General features: G+C 42.1%; 1 protein-coding gene across 3 annotated transcripts in view; it reads right to left on the minus strand.

The window, feature by feature from the left end:
• Positions 1-25,260, minus strand: part of FGFRL1 (fibroblast growth factor receptor like 1) — a 173,105-nt gene that overhangs the window by 17,050 nt on the left and 130,795 nt on the right. The window lies entirely within an intron of this gene.

Below are 25,260 nucleotides of genomic sequence, written 5' to 3' on the forward strand. Positions count from 1 at the left end.
GGAGCTGATCTGTTGTACCTTCTATGCAAATAGTGGTATAACCTATATGATCAGTCATACAGAACACAAGCAGTGGAATTACAGACACTAATTCACCTTTCAGCTTCCATGCAAAATCAGAAAAGCAAGCAGTCTGGGGTTAAATGAGTTCTCAGGGAATGCTGAATGCAAAGTTATGGCTGGTGAAAACAATATTGAATTGAAAAGCTGTTTATGGGTATTTTTATCTAATTGAGACCATCTCGTCCACCTGCATCAACACACCACTTTGTCCCTTATCACTCTAGTTGTCTATATCACTACCACAGAGCAGCACTAAAATTTTGACTTTGTGCCCTTTCCTGCTAGGAGAAATAGAAATCACCACAAGGTAAAACCCCCATGTTTCCAGCAGTCTCCACCTCAACTTGCCACTGTGATATGGTCACCTGGAAGGTCTCCCTGAGGGCCAAGGGAGAATGAGAGTACCCTGAACTTCCTTCTGCAACCTGGGTGATCTTGGTGGCCTCACACCTCTGCAGTGCCCAGATGTGAAGTCTTTTTCCTCCTCCAGTAACAGCTCAACCTCTACTGCACAAGTTCTCAGCTCCAAGCAATCTCTTATAGCAATGCATCACACCAGGAGGGAGGTCCACCTGAGGGACTTTGGGCACCTATAAATGATGGTGCAGCAAAATATAGCTCTTCTAAGGTTACTTCTGTGCTGTACAGATGGCACAGCCCCATACAGTAGCTGGAGGTGGTGATCTTGATCAAGAGCTCCTCAGTTCCTACCTGACTTGCACTGAAGTGGGTGAAACTTGATTTTCAGTGATAGGTCAGGTGAAGGTTGGGAAAAAGTTCACCTCAATGAGGAACACAATGGTGTAAAAAAAAAAAAAAAAGAGAAGTGGAAACATCTGATCTAAAGAATGAATCCCTCTAAATGTCCAACTTCTAAAACCCATTAGAAAACGGTCTCATGAGTGAAAAAGAAGAAAATTCTTTCTGTGATGTCTGTGACAGAGAGGACAAACTTATCTGAGCTTATAGATGAGCATGCCCCCCCCCCCCCCGAAGGTATAAATAATAAAACTGCTCTTGACAGTTGCTTTAGAAGTTGAGTTGCTCTTAAACAGTGTTTAGTGGGTAAACTTGTGTCTTTGTGAGACAAGAATGTGTGTTTAACCCCATCCTCACCTCAGGTTCTGCTATTTTGGAAACTCATCCCCTCTCTTCAGCAAGGGGCCTTGTATGCCAACAGATGCTCTGCTCTCTTTTGCCTCTGTCCCTTGAGCAGAGAGGCTGCAATGCCATATGGGTTTGTCCCCTCTCGACCCTGACAGATTTTTTCTTCTCCTTTTGGTTACTTCGGGGCAGTTTCCCCTGGAGGTATGTACAGCTGTCACTCCGAGGGGAAAAAACCTTTTGGGGCTGCAGCTCCCTGAAGCAGCTCCATTATATATGATGGCTTGCATATGACAGATTGTCTCCCTTCAGTCAAAATACAACATCAATTTTCTCCTAGCACTTGTATAATTTTTCCCATAAATATCAGTAGTGCTACAAATGAAATCTTGGATGCTCTCTGAGAGAGAACTTATCAAATCCCTCTGCACAATTAGGCAAATGTATTGGGCAATGGAGAATAAAGAAAAACTGCAGAGAGATGTAGGATTCATGTGCATTGTTAACTGCTGAATATCTTAAAAGTGGTTACAGCATTTAAATGGCGATGTTCTGTCAATTGTATCTTAATCCTGCTCAGCTTGATGTACAAAGGGCAGTATATCTCCCTTGCCTGCTGCCTCATGTTACAGTATGTCAGCCCATGTGCACTCCTCCTGCTGACACACACGGACTGACTGGCGGTCTCCACACCTCTTGACATGCTGCCAAGCTTTTGATGTAAGGAAAATTGCTCAGAATCTGTTTGATCCTTTGAAGGTGCTTCTTCAGTTTTTATCCTACAAAGTCACAAACCTGTGGAGTAACCTACCAAACCCAGAAAAAAACATTTTGGGTGAAAGAGATCACAATAACTAATGCCATCGTGCTGAGCTGATGGAATAGTTAATTTGACGGAGGAGCAACACTGAAATAAATAACTGCATGCATTTAGGCACATTGGTTTAGATACATTGGAACTTGTTTCATGTGTGCTAGGAATGTGGAAACATTAACAATAGCAGAAGTCTTGAGGCGGGGAAACATCATAAACATGGAAACTCTTGCAGAGCAAGAGCTCCTACTCCTTCCCATCCCCAGAGCTGCACATGGGGTGAGAGATGTTACAGCAGTCTCTACCTTCAGCATGACTGTATCTGAAAAAACTCACACTTGAGAACTGTACCAAAAAGATTTGATTCATGAGATCCAGAAATTGGGTGAAACTAATTTTGGGAATATTCCCTGAAGTGTGCGAATCTCCAGTTGAATTTAAAAGCGTGAGTGAGGTAGCAGAGTAGCCAGTGATATAATGATGAAGTGTTAACCTGTGATGTGAGTGACCCAGGGTCAGGTCCCTCTTCTGCTGAATTCAGAGAGGGATTTAAATCTCCATTCTTGCACCTTGGGTGAGTGTCTTAAGCTCTGACCTGTGGTCTCAGAGAGCCAAAAAAGAGCTTAATATTACATAAAGTAGAGCAGCACTTCAGGAGACAGATATTTCAGGAACACCCTGAAGATGGGAGACCCCTGTCTAAGTCAGATATCACCAATATTTGACTTATCCAAAGTCAGTACCGTGGTTGCATGGAAAGAATATATCTCTCCCTGTTTTGAAGAACTTTCCTATTTTTCCAATTTTAATACTCAGTGGTTTCCTAGGATAGAGAAACACTTTTACAGTTGTTCTAATCCCTGTGCTGGGAAGGAAGTGTATCTTTCTGTACCACAAATACCCTTTGCTCTCTTCTACGGAGGGATCTGTGACACTGACAGCAAAGCCAAATATCCTGCAAGTTCAGAAGCATCTGATGCAGCCCAAACCTTTAGTCTGAAGCCTGGTTAATAGTGCCAGATCTAAAGACCTGCTGTTTGCATTTCACCCTGAGTTTCACAAATGCAATTGGTCTGGTAATATTCTTATTAGACAGAGACAGGAATTTAAAAAACAAGTCACATATGACCAGTATACAAAAGGATAAGATAGTAGCAGAAATCACACGAGTCTTAGCTATAGTAGAAAATTACCTAATAAGCCACTTACTTGCTCATGCTCTTGTCACCTCCCCCCCAGAGTTGGGCAGGTTGGGGTGATAAGTACATACAAAAACATCATCCTGCAGTCTAAGGGCAGTAGGGACCAGCCAGGTAGCACTGCCCACTTTGCTGCCAGCACATTACTGTGAAAGGCAGTGCTAAGAAGGATGAACTGCTGAAGTTTCCTACAAGCTCCCATTTCTGTGACCTATATTGGAAGGTCATCCTGTACTGGACTTCTTGGACAGTATCACAGGCTTAGGATAGCAGCCAGTTGGAAGATGAAGTGGAAAACCTGCCTTGAAAAGCAATCACTGACTAATTTTATGTCACGAGTATCTGATGCTAAGAAAACATACACATGATTTAGGTGTCCTCACTGTACAGTTTGGCTCCATGGTGTTACAAAGCACGCTGGCTGGTCGAGAAACCTGAAGGGCAAGGCTCCAATATCATGTCAGGTGACAGACTTGGAGATAAGGGAGAAACTCGTGTAACCCCTTCCCCCCCAAATATGTCACATGGCAATACAAGACAGAGCCAGGATGGACACAGAGGCATCAGCCCATTGTTCAGGAGTGTCACCCCACTGGCATCATCCCCAGACATCGCCTCTCTCTTGCTTCAGGATCTCATTCCAAGCTGGCTTTTAGGTCTGAGATGCCACAGGACTGAGATGCTGCTGATGTTGGGGATGTGTGTGGTGGAGCTGAAAGGGACAGTCACGGATCTGTATGAGACTGGACACGTCTGAGTGTAGGCCATGATTATCAGTGCTGATGTCATGGGACAAATTACCCTTTCTCACCCCAGAAACCATGATGCTCTATGCATATTGCCTGCCATGCGTTTTTTGGGTCTATCCTCTGTCCCAAAGTAAGCTGGATTTCTGCAGAGAAGGGATTTCTGTATATAACTCCATCAACTGACAAAGCCCATTGAGGATCCTATGGGACAAGACTGCCACATCAGTGGGGTATAGTTACTGTTTATTACCATAGCAGAATTGTTCCATTCCCTCTTGAAAGTTAAAACAAATGGAAAATTCTGCATAACAGTCCAGCTCTGAGAGAAACTGATGGGAAATATTCAGACTGTTACTGAGTCAGGATCAAATTTTATTTACCCACAGACTCTTTATGAAGGCTTCGTGTTTTAACCATGACTGGTTTTCAGGCCAATACCATGTGCTGAGTCCAACCACAAGTCAAGAAAACAGTCCAGTTTTTGAAGCAAAAATCTAGCCATCATATTTCTCTATGATTCACAAAGTTGCTTTAATTTGTTATAATGCAAGGCCCGTCCCTGCTCTGACTTGATGGGACCAGCTTTGGAGTCTTTGATGTCAGAGGCCTTGAAAGCCCCATTTCACAGATGAGCCAGCTTTGCATAAATAAACAAAGTGACCTCTGAACTGGAGCCTGAGACCTGAGCACACTTCAAAGCACTGGGGGAGGTGATGGGGGGGCAATGGGGAATGAAGCGATCAGCATCCATCATTAAGGCAGCCCGGGCTCAACACTGCACTGAACAAGGGGTGTAAATAAAAGGAGGGAGGCAAGTGGGGAGGGAGTGAAATGAGGGGGAAAGTGATGTAATCCAGTCAGGCTTGAACAATTATAATGAGGCCTTCTCCCATGGATGAATGAAAGAGATCTCTCTGAACTCCAGCTTTAAGAGCTGACTTTCGCATCATATCTGCACATCATATTTGCTCCCCAATGTCCCTCACTGCTGCAGATGTCTAGGGAGTGGCAAAACACAAGTTGCTTGTGGGAGGCAGGTCTTGGGCATACCTAGGAGTTAAACTAGAATTTTTTCTGTTGATCTAACCAATAAAACTTGGACCACGAACTTTGAAGAGGAGGTGATTGTACCTATTTTTCAGTAGCCTTGATGGTGCAGTAGGGAGCAGATAAACACATGCAAAAAGCATGTACTATCTGAAAAAGTAGGTCTCTGCAGTTTATCTCAGATACATTCAGGTTTTCCTGTAATACCAGCTGGAATTTAAAGGAAAACACAAGGCAAAGATCATTCAGTATTTTGTTTTAGGGACTCTTCTGCTATGCTGGTTGGTTCACCTGCTGCCCAGATGAATGGTCCATGAGGGGTATGTGGAGGATGGCAGCAACAACAACTTCACCTCTGGGTTTATGGGGATTAAGGCACTTGCTTTCCCCAGATCTCCTTAACGTGGATTAACACTCCAGGTTTCACTAGAATTTCAGCTGATGTTAACCCCCAGTGGCCAGGAAAACAGCCCCACTGGCTAGCACGATTCCCATCTGACAGCTACCACTGCCAGTTGATGGGGTTTTATTGTTCATGTTGTGATATTTGGGATGTTTCTGGAAGTCCTTGATCATGATCTTGACCTTGAAGTGACTACTTTAGAATCTAGGCTTTTTTGTTATTGAATAACAATTCTTAACATGTCTGATTCTGAAGAAGAACGCTGTAAAAATACACTCTAAAAACTTGGAGGAAAAGGAAAGAAAAAACCACTAATTTTTGAGATTTTTGTGATTTTTCAGCTTGTTTTGTGGTTTTTGCAAGGTCTGAATTATGGCTTCAGGACCCTTGGGATTGGTGATTCATAGATGAATCCCAAAGGCGATTTGAAATAATGAAGATTAACATGCAAAGTCTTCATTTTGACTAATTCTGAATTTTCTCCCATCATTGAGACCTAATTTAGCAAACCTCCTCTCTGAGCTCTTCTTTCTGCTAGAGGCAGACAGGACAAAACTCCAAGGAACTCATCCCACTAATGCAAACCTGGTGTAAATCTTAGAAAGTACTATTTTGAATGTTTTTCATAGATCCTCCAATAACCCTTCATCTCATGCTCACCACTCCTTGACCTGCCTACTATAGTAACAGTGTCACCTACTGTATTAACAGTGCAGATGTTATAAAAAGACAGGAAATGTGCTCAGCATTTATTTGGAAGGGCTCAGTAAAAGCAAAGGTATCAGGAATATTTGGAGATAAGAAAAAAGACCTCATGGAGGAAACCCCTCCCCTTGGGTCCAGTCAGACAAAACCCCTCAGGATGAAAAAGCAGGAACCCAGACGAGGGCATAGCCAATGAAGACTCTACTTTTCTCTCACTCTGAAAAAACCCCAAACACTTAAAACCAAAAAATCCCCACAATAAAAACCAACACAAAGTAACAGGTTACTGACAGCGATTTTCCCTCTGTGACAGGTACTGAAGACTTTACTGTTTATTGACTTTGACTCTAGCTGGGCAAAAATAACCAGAGGTATTGATAATGGAATTTCCTGACAACAAAAATAAAAAGAAGTTTGTGTTGGTGGCTTTTTTGGTATTTTCAGTTCAGGACATTTTCATGAGAATTTCCATGCAAAAATTTTCATGGATTTCAGTTCAGGCCAAGCACTGAGAAACTCTTGGTAAGCAAGATGTTTTGCAAAAGAAACATTTGCAGCCCATCTGCCTCCTGAAACACTGAAGAGGTTCCACAGTCTACAGACAAAAGCCCTGGCTGGGTAATGAAGAAACAAGACTTCTGTCTGTAGCTGGATGAATAACTCACATCTTTAAGTTATGATGATGTACAGGCCCATTCTAACATGTGTAGATGACAAAGCTCTAAACTGGTGGTTATTGCTGCATCCCACACCTCAACACACAGGTAAACACTTATCAGAAATTACTGCTTTAAGACCAAGGAAGACTTAACTCCCTCCCAGAGAATGAGAAAAAGAGTGACTATGGAGCAGCATAGACATTTCAAAGCCAGTTTATTTTACTGGTTGGTACCAATCTAGCCCTAACACACAAACCAGTCCTACATCTATGGAAAGTTTTAGCAGCCCAGAGACAATCTAGCATTGCTGTGCATAAGCTGCTACCAGCACCTGAACTAACTCTTTTACCACCAATTCCTTCTTAATACTTCATTCTCTGCTGGGAGAGCAACATGGATGTATCCCTGTTCTGTACTCTTGCAGACCCCTAAAGGATGCTGTGGTTTTTTGCTTGGGCTTGATTTAAAAACTTTGGTATGGAAGGGGATCACATATTTCCTTAAAGAGGTAAATGTGTAAGGTGGAGAGATGGAACTTCAGAAAAGGGGTATTTTAAGCATATAAAGGGATTAATACACAAAAAATGAGATAGAAAATGAAAGCATTTAAATTGAAGATGTGTGAAAGCTTCATCTGCTAGGCTATGGAATAGTCATGCAGAAGAAGAGAAAGAAGTTCTACTTCATAGAATCACTGAGTTCAACTATAAACCTAACACTGCCAACTCCCTCTAAACCATGTCCTTGAGGGCTACATCTACATCTTTTAAACACCTCCAGGGATGGTGACTCAACCACTTCCCTGGGCAGCCTGTTGCAATGCCTGAGAAACATTTCTGTGAAGAAGTTTTTCCTAATATCCAATCTAAACCTCCCCTGGTGCAACTTGAGGCCATTTCCTCTCATCCTACCACTTGTTATTTGGGAGAAGAGACTGCCCCTTACCTGGATACAACCTCCTTTGAGGTAGCTGTAGATAGGGAGAAGGTCTCTTCTGAGCCTCCTTTTCTCCAGGTTAAAAACCCCCAGCTCCCTCAGCCACCCCTCATCAGGCTTGTGCTCCAGACCCTTCTCCAGCTCCGTTGCCCTTCTCTGGACACGCTCCAGCACCTCAATGTCTTTCTTGTAGTGAGGGGCCCAGAACTGAACACAGGATTCGAGTACAGGGGGCGAGTACTGCCCTTGTCCTGCTGGCCAAACTATTGCTGACAGAGGCCAGGATCCCACTGGCCTTCTTGGCCACCTGGGCACACTGCTGGCTCATGTTCAGCTGGCTCTCAAACAACACCCCCAGGTCCTTTTCTGCCAGGCAGTTTTACAGCCTCAGACTTTGGAACATATAAAATTATAATGGTCTAACCATGGCTGAACTATAGATTTCACAAATCCATTTGCTAAAGTTGGCTCATGTAGTTCTCAAAGAGAGCTTTAGTAACTCCTTTAATGTTACTGCGAATACAGGAAGATTGATAAGAAAGAAAAAGCACAACAGAAAAGAGTGTTAATGAAATAGGAGACTTTGAAGACCATGAAGAATTCTCTATTGGCTACATCTATGCAGAGGAATTCTGGAGGTCTTCTGAGTCCATGCAGAATGAGACCTGTGCATAAAATGTTCATCTCTCTCTTCCCTTTTTTTGTGCCCATGACTCTGTATCTGGTTCAGATCTGCATCTAGTTTATTACTTTCTTCCCCTCCTTCCCCAACCACTTTCCATAATGCCGTGGAAGGAGAAGCCTTTCTGAAGGTTTAGCTCTTGCCTTGCTTTTTGTGGTCTGCCCCTACCCACAAAGCTCACAAAGTCATCTGAGACACATCCTCAGTCGTGGCTCCATCTGCTCATAGGGATGCTCCAGCTCCTGCTGTAACCACAAAAAGAACCACAAGGAGAAACAGCTGGAGCTTTTCAGTCCACCACTGCAATTCCCTGGCCTGCCATTATAACAATTACATTACAAAGGCAATCACAGCCCTTCCGCCACGCTGACTCCTCCAGACACCAGGACCTCCCGCCTGACTTCAGGTCTCCATTCCATAGGGGGCAAGAAAACAACTCTTCCTTCTTTGTTGTTGCTGTTGAGGTTACTTTTTTTATCAGCATGCCCCAGCACACACAGACAGCAGCCCTGAGAGCTCTGTACCACAGGCACCAGTCTACGGTTACAGTCTTGATCTGCTACTGGAGAGGATGAAAGGGAGAAGAAATCAGAGAACAAGATGAGTGGTTAGGCTTCTGCCTTGTCCCCAGCACTTTCTGAGCATGAAATAGCAGCCCCAAAAAGGCAGCAATTACCAACCAGCTGTTCCAGACCCAGAACAAATTGGTAATATTTCCCAGTATTTTTTACTATGATAGCATCAAGGTTTTCTTAGAGACAGGGTCCCACTATACTAGCCATTGTTCACAGATAGCACTAAAGTAGACCCTGTTTAAAGAGTTTACTGCCTGAGTAGTGCAGGCATGGAGTGGATGTCACATTTTTTAAGGTTCCTCAAAAACCATATTTTTAGCATCCACCCGTTTTGACCTGGTGGGGGAATGATGGAGGTCTTGTATTTTTATAGAGTTAAGAAGAAAAGGTTTATTTATAACACCAATCAGCTCATCTGAATTACAAAAATTTCATTTGCATTTATTATTTATAATAATAAATCATTAGTTACTTACAGAAAGTTTATAAACATTGGGAAGGATTCTGTGATTTTAACTGTAATCTGACAAATAAGTTTAAATAGTCCTTACTTTAGAAACCTAACTCTAGTGCCCAAGTTCAGAGTAAGAATGAAAAGAAGGTCAGGTTGACATCTACCTCTCTTCCCTGACTGCAGAAGAGATGATGGCCACATACATTGGATGCCAAAAGTGAGGTAGTATGAACACTCCACCCAAGAACATAGGACAAAATTCCATCTTCAACAATCCTAAACTGCTTAGGGCTAGGGGAGGGAGGCATGCCACCAAAAGGACTAACACAAGGTTAATGATAAGAAGATTACAGCAGAGCCGAGGATAAACTGATAAGACTTGGCTCTCAGCCTTCTATTTTAACTACTATACAGCTGCTATTCCCTATAAAATTATACTTCTATTACTCCCCTTCCTAGTAGCACTGATCAATGTTTATTATTTTCTTCACCAAAACGTGTAGAAACATCATTGATACATGTTCTATCTCCCTGAAAATTCACATGGCCAGAACAGCCAGCACAAAGAGATTTCCAGAGCAGCTAGAAGGAAAGAGAGGTCATATATGTCAGTGACTGAGCACAGGCATTATTTTTGGATGGCATTTATAATCAAACAAAAATAATCAATTGTACAGTCCTGTCGCATCCAAACACTGAGATAATTCCTTAGTGTGGAATTACCCAATCCATCATGATGAACTGGGAATTGCAATACCAGGCTTTACAGCCAGGAATGTGGATCCAGCTGTTTCTTCCACACCAGTATGAAAACTATTGAAGCATTCTCTGTGGGCTTACATATTTCATAATCTTCTGGTAGAAAAGTAAAAATAACTCCAGTGGAAGAAAATGAAACATCCTATGACAATTACCAAATGAAGCAAACTCACAGAGAGGACTGCTGTTCAAGACCTTTAACGGGAAAAGTGTGTCCCATGTGTGCTTGCTTGAGGTGAAAAATCACACCTCCCCAGGATACATCGTAGTCTATTATGTTTTAACTTTGACTTCAAGAAATAAGAGGCAATAGTGTTAAGATATAGTGTTAAGAAATTAACAGATGATGATAGCTTTTAATTGGACATTGCAGAACATCTAAAAATCTCAGTGTCTAAGATGCCCATTATATTCAGTGAGGCACAAAATGTTGTTAGGGAATCCTTCCTCTCAGATTTCAGAAGAGAACTATTTCAGCAGTCCATATATGTAATAAACATGGACTGTAATACGTCATTGGCAGCAGTCAGCTCCTCATCAGTCACCAACACCCAAATATCTTTTGATAAATGGACTTTCTAAAGGACAGGTAAACCACTAAATCAGAAAGTCCAGAAAAGACACTTGAAAGAATGAAAAACAAAAACTCTTTTTAGAGAAAGAAAAAACGCTCTCTTTTTAGAGAGAAAAAACAAATTTTAGCTTTTTTAACTTAGATTCATCTGTTATAAGCAAACTGATATACAGCTGTGCAACAGCAATATTAGGCAGTGGTGTAATCTCTCTGACCACTATATTTTACAGGATGACAAGAAGTGAAAGAAATTGAGATTTTGGGGTCTGGTCATGAAAGACAGAAAATAGCCTTGGTGTCTGGTATCAAAACTTGCAACATTGCCCCCATATAATTTTATTAGAAAAGCGCCACATACCTTCTGCATAATGTTCAATACATACATCTCTGGGTCACTGTCAGACTAATAATAAACTGGTTAAAGTAGCAAAATGTTACCACTTTTACAATTCTGTCCAAGAACAACCCTGGACAAGTGGCAATTTTGTTGGCTCCCAAAACAAACGGAATACTTGGCACCCTACCTAACGTGAGGATTACAGTATATTACACAGGATAATACGGGCCTATGTCTCGCCAAAATTAAACCTAACCTAATTACTTGGAGTAAATCATAGCTTTCCATGTGGGGTAAAACACAAATTGTAAAAATGGTTGCTCCACAATTAACTATATAATCCCAATGCTGTCATTAGAAATTTCTAAAACATGCTTAAAAACAATGACTAGCGTAGTACAGTCATTCCTGTGGGATGGAATTTAATTCCTTCGTGGTTTTTTGCATTTTCTTTTTATGCCTGTCCTAGCACATGACCAGCATAAGAACAACAACCATCATAGGACCAGAAAGGACCAGAAAGGACCAGAAAGAGACAGAAACTACCTAAGAAAACATACAATCACAAAATCATAGAATAGCCTGGGTTGGAAGGAGCCTTTAAAGGTCACCGCAAAACATATGAAATCCAAGCTTATTTTAGGTAGAATTCAACAGATTTTGGGTGCTCACTGACAGAGTTACTGCATATTTTTGAAAGTGAGGGTACAGCTTTCCCCAGTCTCAGAACCCTCTACAGTCAGAGACACAACACATTCCATGTTAGTGCACTTCATACCTTGAACCTCATTTAAAGGTTTCACTGAGATGAAGAAAGAAGGACAGAGAGTCTGCAGGACTCTGTTTGCAGTACTGGTTTGCAGACAGGGAAATGCACTGAGGAGACAGACTAGGGCTGCAGTTGGAATTCAGTGCTTGTCAGTGAACCAGAGCTAGCTAACACCTAACCAGAGTTAGCTGTCACCTAGGACCTTGCCTAGATGATCCATAAACAACATCTTCCGAGAGGTATTTCACCCTCTGATATTTAGAAGCTAAAGCAGGTGCAGTTTATTAGCTTCCTATGCAAGTTACCCCATATGGACTGCTCTTGGAGAGCACTGGAAGACACAGTGTGCACCAAGGGGGCAACTAGGAACATTTAAGTCCTGTATTCAGGATACAGAGAACATCTCAGTATTATTTGTGGAGAAGAAGTATTTGTTTTTTTACTAGTAAACAGTGTTTTCTCCAAAACCTCTAAATATTTACTCTAATGAGCACTGCAGTTACACACCTCATTTTTTACTGTGATAATGTATATTATTATTAACATACTCATATGAATATTGCACACTGAATGTATTCCACACGCTGTTGGCTATTTTAAACAACAGATGTGAGAGGGATTTAAATGCCAAATTTAAAACTGTGCAGTTGATTGAAATCCTGTGAGCCATTCATAGATTGCCAGATATTCTATTTACATGATTCCTCCCATGTAAAATATTTCAAGGAATACTCTAGACTCTGGCATATGGTTTAGAATGATGATAACTGATGTTGGAGATGCCACACAGACAACAGGACATATTATCTGGTTACATCTGTGTGTAAAATGCTTTGAGATTTTTTGATGGAAGGGGTTATGAATGTGTAAGGCTGAGATGCTACATTTATGTCCCTCTAAATCATGCTCAGAGATAACAAGCAGTTAGAGACCGATCAATGCAAAAACAAGCACTTTTATGAATGCATTTCATTGCATCCATGTGCTGTTATCCCCTTGGGTAATTATGACTTGTGGGTGAACCTTGAAAAATTGCAGAGGATCGGCTTAAAAGGAGAACTCCAATGCCAAAACACATCCAAACCTTGAAAACGGAAACCTTGTGAGAATAGCCTCTGCACAGTTGGATTGCAGCACACTCAGGGCTATCTCCAACACTCTCCCTTCTTCCAACACTGGGGAAACCCCTCTCCATGCCACAAATCTGACTGACTTCCACTTCTGCATCTGCAGCCTCACAAATCCCATGGGCCCAAAACTCCCACGCTCTATAGCAGAGGCCCTGCCTGACAGATTACATGCAAATGTTACAAATACATCATAGGTTATAGCGGAGGAATGTTCACAGCACTCAGACACACTCGGGGAAAAGGATTCAGCAAGACCCCTTGGTGAAGTCCCCACGGAAACACATCCTGAATGAGGAACTCTGTCGTGTGAAAACATTCCTAATAATTCCTCCTGTTTTCATTAATAATATTAAATTTCCTGCTTCTGGGATATCCTTTGTTTTAACAAGCACAGCTTTTTGTCTCGTCTTCTGAAACACTGCGCCACTGTAAGTCTATTATTACTATTTATGCTGAAGTCGTTTAAATGGACCAGCCATCCATATCCAAAATCAGCAATTTGCAAGCCATAATCTCATACCAACCAGATTAATGTGACACCTGAGATGTGTTTTCTTTCAAGACATAGGAGTCAGAATGGCTGAAAGTATCAGAAATGCACGAAGAAATAGTCTTTCTGCTTCAGAAATGTATACATAATTCCATTGTGCTCGTGAACGACCCTTGATTTTTTTCTTGACAAAAAGTCAACTAAAAATTGAATCAAATTCTAACAGGCCAACGGTTCAAAATCACTAAAGGAAAAAAAAATAGTTGCTCTCTTACTATCCGAAATACCTCATTCTGGCCCAGAAGTAATTAGGGGTGGATAAATTATGTGGCCTACGATTTTCTCTGGCATATTATTTTACCCATGTCTTTCTTCTTCCTCTGCAGGGGGTGCTTGTGGTCATATTGTTCTTTTATTTATGGCTCACAGCCTTTTCAGTGGCAGCACGCACACCGAAGTGCAGGCACAGAGCGGGAATGCAAATTCCTTGCGAGGTAACTGGGAAGGGAAAAATGTCCCTGACCACGTCAAATCTTTACAAGGATGGCAGTTAAACAGAAAACTATACCCTTAAAACCCGAAACCTGTGAAACAGCAATGCTTAATCATAGTATCATGATTTGTATGTTTACGAGCTTTACGTGTAAGACCCAGCTCCCTGTTGAAGCCTAACTGGTTCTTTTGAAATTCTGCTATAAAACAGCGTCCCTTTTACCCAGCTGATGCATTCCCCTGTTTATTTTTGCTCGACGGGTGACTTGCTTCCACTTTGAATCGGTCGCTCCCAGGGCCGCTCTCTGGCTCAGCTTTCAAGCTGATTTCTCTGACAAGCTGGCAGCAATAAAATAATTCATTGCAGAGGCTGGGAGAATCACCCTCAGCATACACTGCGAGTATCGTCTGGCAGCAGTACAGAGGCCTACGCAATGGGAAGCCTGGGGTAAACCCTGCCCTGGGACTCCTGAATGCCACGGGAGGAGGGAAAGGCTTCGGTAATTCGACCAGGAATAAAGGCAGCCTCATGGCAGTGGGATGGGAGGAACGCCAGAGAGGGGTTGCTCTGAAGAAGATTCACTGAAAGGAAGAAGGAGCAGCCAAGGAGAGGAACATTTTGAATAAAACCATAATTTTGAAGAGAAGAAGCAATGAGATGAGTCAATGTGGCGCAGGTCTGCGTATCCATGACTCTTTGTGAAGACCCAGGGAAGATATCTGAGGACAAGTCAACCAGCCATAACCGTGCTTTTTGATACAGTTTTGTCTGTATGGAAATGCCAGGGATCCACAAGCTGGAAAAAAATAATCCTCTTGCTAAACAATATGATGTAGGAAGCCTAGTAACTATGAAAATCCAGAGGAGAAAAAACAGCAGATCTAATTCTACTTGAAAAAAATAAGATAAACTCAGAATGCAGGAGGAGCACATGGGTTTGGATCACATCTAAGGCTAGGGTTTCTATAAGAAAAAATAGGCTTGAGTTACTGCATCTCCCTGTGGAAACTACTGGATCTCTGAATATTCAAGGCAATCAGGACTTTCCTGTATCAGCATGGCTCAATATCTCACTGAACAATCACCAGCCTATATCAAGGAAGTCTGATTACACATCCCGGTGTACTTACAAACCAACCACAACTGGGTGGACATTAGTCACTGTTTTTTAGGAAAATCCTGCTGTCTCACGTGTTTCTGAGTGCTAGAGACCCCACTACCTGTATGCCCTGACACCAGCACAGCACCAGCTGACTCCCACGTTCTACACTGGAATCCCATGCAGGGGGAGGCAAGTACGGGGGATTTGGCAAGTCCTCTTTGAGACAACACAGCAGGAAAACAGGGTTTGACTGTGCTGGCTTTGCTCTTTGAGCAGTCACAAAATTATACCATTGGAAAATTATCCCAGCCTCGGTATGAATCTTATTAATTTGACTTCTGGCTGGTGTAATCATAATAAACCAGCATTTCACACTTGTAACAGAGGGAGCCAGCCCTCCTGCACAACCCAGTTTGTTCAGCTCAGAGGGCAGATTTCCATTGCCTCCGTTCAAACTTGCCCACATCATCCTGGCCCAGTCTACACAAAGTTAATTTGATCCCTAAGGATAGCCTGGTCAAGGTCAATCGCCCAGCCTGCAGCCAGCATGGACCTCCACAGAAGTTGGAAGGTGATGCACCACGTTGCCCCTTCCCAAGCAAGAGGCAATGCAACCACACTGTACAGCAGAGATGCAGAACTGGCTTCAAAACATGACGTTCAATCCCATACTGAAACCTTTTCATTGAATTGCCAGGCTGAAGCTGGCAGAATTTGGGATTATGTTCCTAATTAAGCAGAAAATTGCTTCTATTTTATTTCTAAGCTACGTGTTACTCAAGTGACCAGCTATTCCAAATGAAAACTGCATTGGAAAATTCCCAGAAACCGAGGTGTGGCATTAATTCTCTATAAAGCAGAGCAGAAGGCAGCTGTCTCCTTTCTATAGCATGAGTAGTTAGTTGGTGCCCAGCAGTCTTAAGAAGATTAAATATCACCTTAATTTCAGAAGCCTTCTGCTCTGGCTATAAAAATGCTACAACTGCAATAATAATACAACCAATTGTAAAACTTCAATGTTTGCCTTGGATTAATACCACTGCTACTTTATTCCACAGGGAAAGTAGTGCAGTGAGTCTTATGTGTTATCTTCTCCACAGAAGAAGGGTTAATCACCCAATATTCATTACAGTAACTGTGGTTTTGCTTGCTCAGTGGAAAAGATTACGTTTTCTGCTTTATAAACAATGGGTTAATCTTATCAAAAGAAAAAAAATTCCTCTGAAAGCAAATTTTGTTTTTTTCCCATTAGTCGTTTTTAAAAAGAAAAAAAGTGAAAAAACATTTTTGGCTACTGATTAAAAAAAAAAAGTTAAATAGTTAATCTGGAGACAGTAAAGCTGGGGAACACATGCCCATTTCCATAGGTGAATACACCATATGACTGTTGTTCAGGGAACAACTCAGAAGAGTCTTTCAGGAGATGTTATCTCAAAGCTATCAAAGCCCCTTTCCCTTCCTCGCCATCAAAGGAAAAACATGGAGCAGACAGCACAGCACTATCCAGGCTCCAGGCTCTTCTCCACCACTGGAGAGGTGACCTTCCCTGTTGATGGCCCAGGACCTTACCTGTGAATCCAGGAGCAAGGAGTTCCCACCAACTGGGAGTAATATGAGGATAAATAGAGCCCAGTTGTGAGCTTGTCTGGTATGAGCATTGATGCAGAGAGAGAAGCATGTTGGTTTAGTGTGTATAACTCACTTAAATTTACCATGCAGTTTCAACTTGCAATCCCATATTTCCTGTCCTAATCTCATACACAATGTGGGGTTTGTACTGTTAAACAGTTTCTCTGTGGTTGCTCCACAGCAATGGGCAAATTGATTCTTATATGAAAGGCCAGACTCTGCTTTCAGACACACATACTGCTTCCACTGGTCCAAAATGGGAATAGCTCGAGTGTTTATGAATAACTGGTAGAAGGATAAGGCCTAGGTATAAGGCATAGAGGAACTGATTGCTCCTCAGCTCTCCCCAATGCCCCTGAGTAAAAATGAGCAACCTATTTACCCTCTTACTGCCTCAAATTTTTAGCCACGTTAATAATTAATTCTGCCTTTTCTGTTGGTACTAAAATTACCTATTAATGGGGCAAGGATTGCACAACTGTCCACAACCAGTTCTGCAACAGGACCCCTTCAGGAGCTAGAACTAAGAGCAACATTAACACTCCTTTAGAGGAAAGGCTAAATACAAACTCCTTTTAACAACTTGTACAGCATGACAGCAGCCTTACACAACCATCACAGGCCTGATCAAAGGACACTAAAGCCAATTAAAATGTTTCATTGGCTTCAAAGAATATTAATGTTCAAGGATGCATGTGAACAACACTGAAAGACCCACTAACTTGAAACTGGTCTCCAATGGCATCTCCCTAAAGGGCTAAAGTGTTCTCCATCATATATTAAGGGATTATATCAAGACTGAATCAATTCTCCCCCCCCCCCCCAAAACAAAAAAAAGGCCACGGAAAGGTCATAAGCTGTAGAAGGTCCCAGTAAAAGGAACAATACAAATTACTTAGGATAAAATTACCACCTTCGCCCTTCAAAGTTTCTGCCTGAAACCAAATCTAAATCACACCTTTTCTGCACAGGGATATTACTGGATGGGAAGGTGAAATACCCAGTTAGCAGCTGCAATGCAAAGAGCAGCACTAAAAGGTACAAACCCATCTGTTTAGTAACATTGCCTTAGGACAACATATGTTATGTAGGTTATTTGTACGAGTTCTTTCATACCTGATTTGATCTACACCTTGGGGGGGGGTTTTTTGAGCTTAGCAAGTAGTAGGCCTTATGATAAATCCTGATCTGTACATACAGTCAATGGGCCCACGGGCAATTTGTGGTTAGAACTTAGGGAACATGGTTTTTACAACTATTGCTTCAAAAGGAATCTATTTTTTCCAAATATGTTATTGCTTGTCTGCACATAGTAGATAAGCAGACACAGGTCTGTGCTTCTGTCATTTAACCAAAGGACGAGCTTCCAGCATCATCCACCAAATCAGACAGTACACAAGCACCTTCCCATGTGTTACTGGGAAAGGGACGTAAGAGAAACACCACCTGGCCCTAAGTGCTTCTCTGTGCTTGTGATTCTTAAAACAAGTCACTCATCCTCATCTTTGCCATGGCCACAAAGCATATTTCTCAGGAATCTATCCAACCCTTCCTGCCTTCTAGAGCTGGAGAAGTGACAAGTGCTTTGTGTTCAGCAACAAATATCCCGTGGGAATGGTGGACAGTGTGAAACCACTCCAGCACTGACAATTCACCTGATAAAAGGGTGACGATCCTGCAAGAGGGACAAGGAGACAAGGTTCCCCAGGAACAGATGAAATCCTGTCAGATTGTAACTGAGCAGGCATCGACTAGTGAGAATTCAGTTGTTTAGACAGCCTTACTCCATGCAAGGAGAGAGACTGGACACTTAGTGTAACACCTCCCACCTTTGCCATTCCCCTAAGATGAAAGAGAAGTTGAAGGGTTGCCTTTTCCAGCAAAATCACTGCACTCCACTGCGGGTCCCAGGTGCTGGATTTTTTTATCACACGTCCTGAAGATCTAAGAGCAGGAACTGGTTATTAAAACAGCAGCAGCTATGAGTGAACACAAGTGACAAGTTGACAAGTGCAGCCAGAGAGGGAGGGGAGACCTGGCTTTTATGTCATACATTACTGCTTCTGAGCAAGGAAAACACAACTGGCAATAAATTAAAAGAAACAAGCTGATTAAATACTAAAATTGTCATTAAGAAGGAACTGATTTAACCAGCCACAGTGCAGTGCATTGTGACACATGAGCTTTGCCCTGTGAAAAGGAAAGGAAAAGGAGCTAAATGCCTCACAACTTACAGACACCTGTAGTGTAAAGTCACAGCTGAGAACATTTTCAGCAGCAAAGCCAGGCTCACAAATAGCAGGACAGAATAGAGCCTTCTTCTTATACCTCAACTGTTGCATAGTCAGAATGAGAAGCTGGTACCTGCCTCCTTCACTCCAGTCTAGCCAAGCTCAGAGAGAAGTGGGGCATCAGTGGGAAATTAACTACACAAAGACTTGCCTTAAATCCTCTGGGATAATCTAGCAGGTCTAAATGCTCTAATTTACAGTACAAGCAAGGGAAGATTAGAAAAATTCACACTAGCAAAAGAACCCAAAAGCCAGTGCAGTTGCTCTGAAGAAAGGCTGCTGCATTGGCTGCCTACAAAAGCAGTCCCTTTATCCAAAAATTGTTCGGGAACAACTTTTTAATACTGCAGAAAGGATTATTCTCTGATACGGCAGAAAGTACTGGCAAGGTGAAGAATTTCAAGACAAACCTTCCCCCCAAAAATCCCTAGCCTTTACTATTAATAATTTCTTATCTTTCAAGAAGATAACCCTGGAGACTGGGAACATTCAAATCTATCTGAAATCAAACATATCAGACCTGCCTGCCTGCCTGCCTGTATCAGACTTAAAGCTCAAACAGCAATTATCTGCCACCGTCTGCAGATAAAGCACCTATTGCAATTTTTCTCTCTGGAGTTATGTGCGTGGTGGGCTCCATCTGCACAAGTGTCTATTAGCACAACATGCAGAGTGCTCCGGGAGAAAAGCGGAAGGATTATGCTACAAACAGTTCAGCAGCCTTCAAAAGCCTTCACTATGTTAATAGCCTTTAAGGGGACATTTCACAGCACCAGCGGCACCTGGTCCAGTTGCTCGTGGCTCCGCTTCCATCTAAACCCCTCGCTGCTCAACTCCCAACCCCACGGGCCAAGGTGAGGTGGCTTGTGCCTGCCTACTCAGTGTTAAAATTTATTGGTTAGGCAAGAGGAGAGGACACAGGATTCTCCTTCGGTTTCTTGTGCACATTCTCCTCTACAGCTGCTGAACGTAACTTTAGCAAACATCAAGGAGAACAGGAGGCTTTACTGAATTAAAATATTTAGCATACTGGCTAGTCATCGTTCCCTTTGAAACCAATACCCATCTGGGATTTGACTTCATGAAGACTGCTACAGTCTTTCCATGCCATGTCCCAAAAAAGTTCAGAAGGGAAGCACATTGTTGTACACTTTATGTAGGCCCACAGAAAGATTTGGTTTGGAGTGCACATGGACACAAAAGCTTTTTATCTCCAGGGACCTAACCTTTGATAACTGTCATTGCAAGCATTTTATTTTGCTCACTTAAGTAGCACTATCAATAACTGCCTTTTGCTCTAAAGGCAAACGTGGCCTGCTTTTCCAAGCAAATGAAAACAAATTAAAGACTTAAAACACCCATCAGTTGTTCACTTCAGCAATTTGATCGCTATCTCTTTTTTTTTATTTATTTCCAGAAGGCCCTTCAGGCCAGATAATAGTCACTCACTGCCTGCAACGCTGCACTGCAGCCCACAGCATGTGTATTTTTTGAGAGCTTCAGTGAAATATGAGCAAGAGGCACAGATTAGAATCTGGCCTGGAATTACGGTTTGAACTCTGCAAAAAACGGATACAGCAGGTCAAGTTCCCTCTCAGTTACACCAGAGCAGCATTCCAACAAAGAACAGAAAATCCATGTTTTTTGCCCTCATTTTTTAGGTTATTTATACAACCCGGAATGATGGGGGGTTTTCAGAAGGATTAAAATAATTTGTAAGAAATTCATGGCAAACTGCATGTATACAGCTCACTGGTGCATCAGCTGAATGCTTGCCTGAAGAATAAAAAAGTGAGTCTCTGTGTCATTAGGGAAAAGGCAGGCAAGTCCTAGTGCCTTGCAAGTCCTGTGCTTCTCTCTGGCAATTCCTGGACCCTGGCTGAGTGTAGAGAAAGATCTCCAGGGAGCAGCAGAAATTTATTTGCAGCAGCACAGAGCGCAGCAGAGGTGATTTTACTCAAATACCCAAGATTCCTCAGTTATTCTGATTTACTCTGCCTAACAATATGATAAGACAGGCAGACTTTCACACCACCATGGCTAGGTGGATGCTGCTCCCCATGGTATCTGGACTAATTGCATCTGTCAACACTGAAGACAGTTGCGGATGCATATTCAAAAAACAGTGAGAGGAATTTGACATTTTGCTTTTCAGTGGAAAGAATTGACATAAACATGGTGGCAAAAAACACCAGCAAGAGAGTCCTGTGCAATACAGGCTGGGGAGAGCTCACATGGGAACAATATAAGGCATTTCTGATGCGCACTCAGTAAAAACAGCATTTGGGGCCACAAACACACGAGGACACGAGTGGGTTGCAAGTGTGAGTGGCACCCACGTGCACGTGAGAAAGAGAATGGGGCACATGCACCTCTGGAGTTATTCAAGAGACAGAATTTATTGGTCCTGCTCCTCCACTTGCTTACAGGGGGGACACATCAGGGATAAATTTCATCCTGTGATTCCAAGCAGCTGGCCAAAACAATAAAAATGCAATCTGTAAACTTGCTCAGACTTTTTTTTTTCCTCCCCAAAAGGTAGTAACTTCTCTTTACATACACAGATGCACATTGTTCAGAAATATTAGCCATTTCTCCCCTACTCCAGCTCTGGTAAGTCAGGTAATTGAAGCTTCAAAGGAGAATCACGGTTTAATGGAGTTGTGCTTGCCAAAGAAGACAAAGAACTTTGATTAGATTTCTTCCAGCTTATTTACATGACTTATCTTTTTATAAATTCAACTTCCTTCCAAAATTGATAATGAGATGCCTTGGAAAAAAGAAAGAAATGGAATGGTTTGTTTTGTCACAAGACAAGTGATTATTTTTGTGATAGACTATGTCTGGTGTAAAGTTCAAAAACAATGGAAGTAATAGTCTTTAGGCAAAACACATAACTGTTCTTGATAACAGTCTACGAGGAAAAAATGGCATTTTTCAGAATTCTGTATAATAGCATGGACAAATACCTTCCAGGAGCAGCTGTCATGGTTAATTTCTGCTCTAAGACCTAAAACCAGGGATGGCTTTTTGATTAGATGTTATTCATAACTTTTTTTTGCATTTAATTTCTTTTGCCAGAATAGAGGATGGACATTTCCGAGACAGGAAAAGAACCATTAACATACTAGATTAAAATGTTTCCGTGCATTTCAGCCCTTGTCATTCTGACTTGGACACAAGTCTATCCAATTTCTCCACCGTGGAGTCCTCAGAAAATCACAGGCATGCTGGTATTTTCCTAAACTGGCCTCTGAAGTGTGGCAATGAGCCTTGTAAACATTGAAATTTTAGTGAAGGAAAAAGAGAGTAATTGCATAATTTGAAAAAAACAATGGAAGTTTCTTTCCAGGCAATAAGTAACCAAAAAATAGACAAGGTGATTTGCCCTGCTTTGCCATTCAGCAGCTGGGATGCATGGAGAAGATTTACCCAAAAGAACAGAAGGATGGGGACAGATGATCAGAGAAAGGACGGAGCAAAGCATCCCTCTCTGCAGGGAGTCAGCTTTAACACTTTAACTATCTGCCTCTTTATAGTTTGCATAAAACCTGACAATTAAGTACTCACCCAAGGCATCTGACAAAATAATCTGGGGGTCTACCCATGTGAATTTATCCCAAATAACTACCACAGTTAAATCATGCCTTAGCTGAATCTAAACTCACTTGAGAAGCATTGAATTCTGGCCCCAAACTTTTTCAATATTTACATCAGCAAAAGAAAGGCTTGTATGTTTGAGCTTCACTCAAAAAATACATATATTCTGTGTCATGAAATAAAAACAACATTAAAGGAAAACTATGTGTGCAATAATTAAACAAAAATAAAAAGCTCCAGTGTACTTGAGCAGCAAACCCATAAATAGTTTCCAAAGAGATTCTCAACATTTCTAAAAATAAAAGCTGTCATAATAAGAGCACGTTGCAATAGCAAATCTTGCTGGAAAAAGTTCTGAACCTTATGTCTGTGAACTAAGAGAAACTAAAGGAAGAATTTTTACAAGTCACTTGACTCAATATTATGGTACATTAACCTTGATTTTTATTACTGCTCAGCATTTTTGCTTTTGAACCAGACCAACCCCCAGAAATACCGATGAATACACAAATGGGGGTGGGGAGGGGAGAAATGGGAGGATTTGGGTTGAAGTCACTGAGAAATTGCAGCATGAGTTCTGTGCTAAAAATCCGAGTGGGTTGTCATTCTATTTAACTGATTAGCTCCATCCATAATTAAGCCCCCACTTTTCTCCCTGCAGGCCATGAATCAAAACACGTGTCTGTGAACTGTGCAGGAGGCACACCCCAGGATGGGATGTGGGCTCAGCCTCACTCCATTGAGACTGGAGTCCAGGAGGAAAGTAACTTGCCAAAACATCCATTTAACTGACCACCTCTTATTCAGTGGAATATCACATGTTTGCAAATAAAGTTGCTAAAAATAAAAAGTGCAACTGCTCTGCCTTTCCACTGATGGGAAAGGCAGATGTTGCCTGTAGCTCTTACCCACCACAATTTTATTCCCAATTTACCCACCATCCCCTGTTTTATGGCTCACCCTGTGCTAAGATACTGGAAGTCAGGGCTGCTGATTGCCAGTACCTTGTGCTGGTGTTTATAGTGCCTTGTACCGACTGCCTTTGCTGGAAAACAGTTTGGAAAATATTGGGAAACATTCTCCAGTCATTCCAGTGAAACCTCATAAGAGCTCTGAATTAACCTTGGCCAAAAAGGAAGCAAAAAAGGGAAATGAAGAAAACGAGTGAAGATAGCATTCCTGATAATGCATTTAGTTTACATGCCTGAATCCTGCCCTCTGACAGAAACAGGCGACTCAGCTGCTAAACAAATGCACAAACGCTTGAGCAAAGAATTTGGCACCCACATTTCTAACCACAGGTCATGCCCTTTGCAGCACTGGAAAAGGTGATTTCCCAGGGGTGTTCTGAGCGGGCCAGGACACCCCAGAAGCACTGCAGCAGAGCATGAAAGGTAGCATGAAGTAGCAGCAAAGTTAATTCATCTCAATCTTTTCTTAAGGCAACTGTGTCTTTCTGCATCCTGCCAGGTTTGACTAAGAGCTGTTTGTGTTTGACAGAATGGGATGCCAGTGGTGTGTTCCGACCTTACCAGGCTTTCTCTCACCTTCCTCATTAGGAGTCTAATGATATCATGATCACCCCAGATTCATTCCATTTCATAGATTTTAAGCCATGCCAACATAGTTTCAGGTGCCCTTTCCCACCCTCTGTTTGCATCCCTCCTGACTCAGACACACCTTAACATTTGTCTGCAATCAAATGTCAGAGTGTTACCGTGGGACCTTTCTAAAATAAATATTTGAATTGTGATTTCTCCCAGTAACAGAGAGCTCCTGCACTGATTTGTGAACACTGTTCTTCTACAACATGTAAGATCAGGAGTAAATGGGCAGATGGGTCTGAGGAAGCCAAACAGACTGCAGCAAACACACTGGCACTCCAAAGGAGGAGACAACACAGCAAAAAATGAGACCAGACTTCTTTAGTCAAACTGTCATGTGAGTGGTTCAGCTGTGGCTCACCTCGAGAGGAAATGCAGCATATGCTGAGTATTTCAGTGATGTGGTGAATGCAGAGAAATGCAAGCCCAGAGAAACACATGGCTGGGTTTACAGGAGATGCAACACAGTCTCATCTCAGTCAGACTCCCTCATTCTCAACCCACCTCCACCTATTCAAATATTTTAAAAAAATGCCTAAACTGCCTAATGGTCAGCTGTAAATCCCCTGGTGTGCCTTTACTGGCTAGGAAATCACAGGAGGGTACATACAGGTGAAAAGAAACAATTGCAAATTCTAACTTGGTTTTTTTTTTTTGCTCTTAGTTGGAGGTATTTTTTTTGTATTACTCATTTGTGGCTCTTTCATTAAGCTAAATTATTTGGATGCCTTTATGTATGCAGGCTGGCAGTGTGAGGCAGCAAGACCGGACCTCCAGGCCCACCAAAACTCCCACTGCTCCAAAGGAAATAGCTCTGAGAGCATCTGTGCTTGAAGCTGGTTCCAGAAAAACTGTTCTGCTGCCAGTCCCATGGCAATATCCTTATTCCCAAGCTCTCAATCCAGACGAGGAATGAGTGGTGAGCTCAGACCCTGGAAAGATGGGTTTCCACTCCAGAATCAATGTTTAACAATTAATTTATGCCACAATATCTTTTCCAGAACTTCCAAGCAAGGGAAGCAAAGCGGGCTCCCCAGATGGCTCTCTGTGCCAGTGAGACCCGCAGTAATTCTGCATTTGATCGTATCCACC

The sequence above is a fragment of the Manacus candei genome, unplaced genomic scaffold (assembly GCF_025592945.1).
Source record: "Manacus candei isolate 608988 ecotype Guabito, Panama unplaced genomic scaffold, ASM2559294v1 h1tg000048l, whole genome shotgun sequence".
NCBI lineage: Eukaryota > Metazoa > Chordata > Aves > Passeriformes > Pipridae > Manacus > Manacus candei.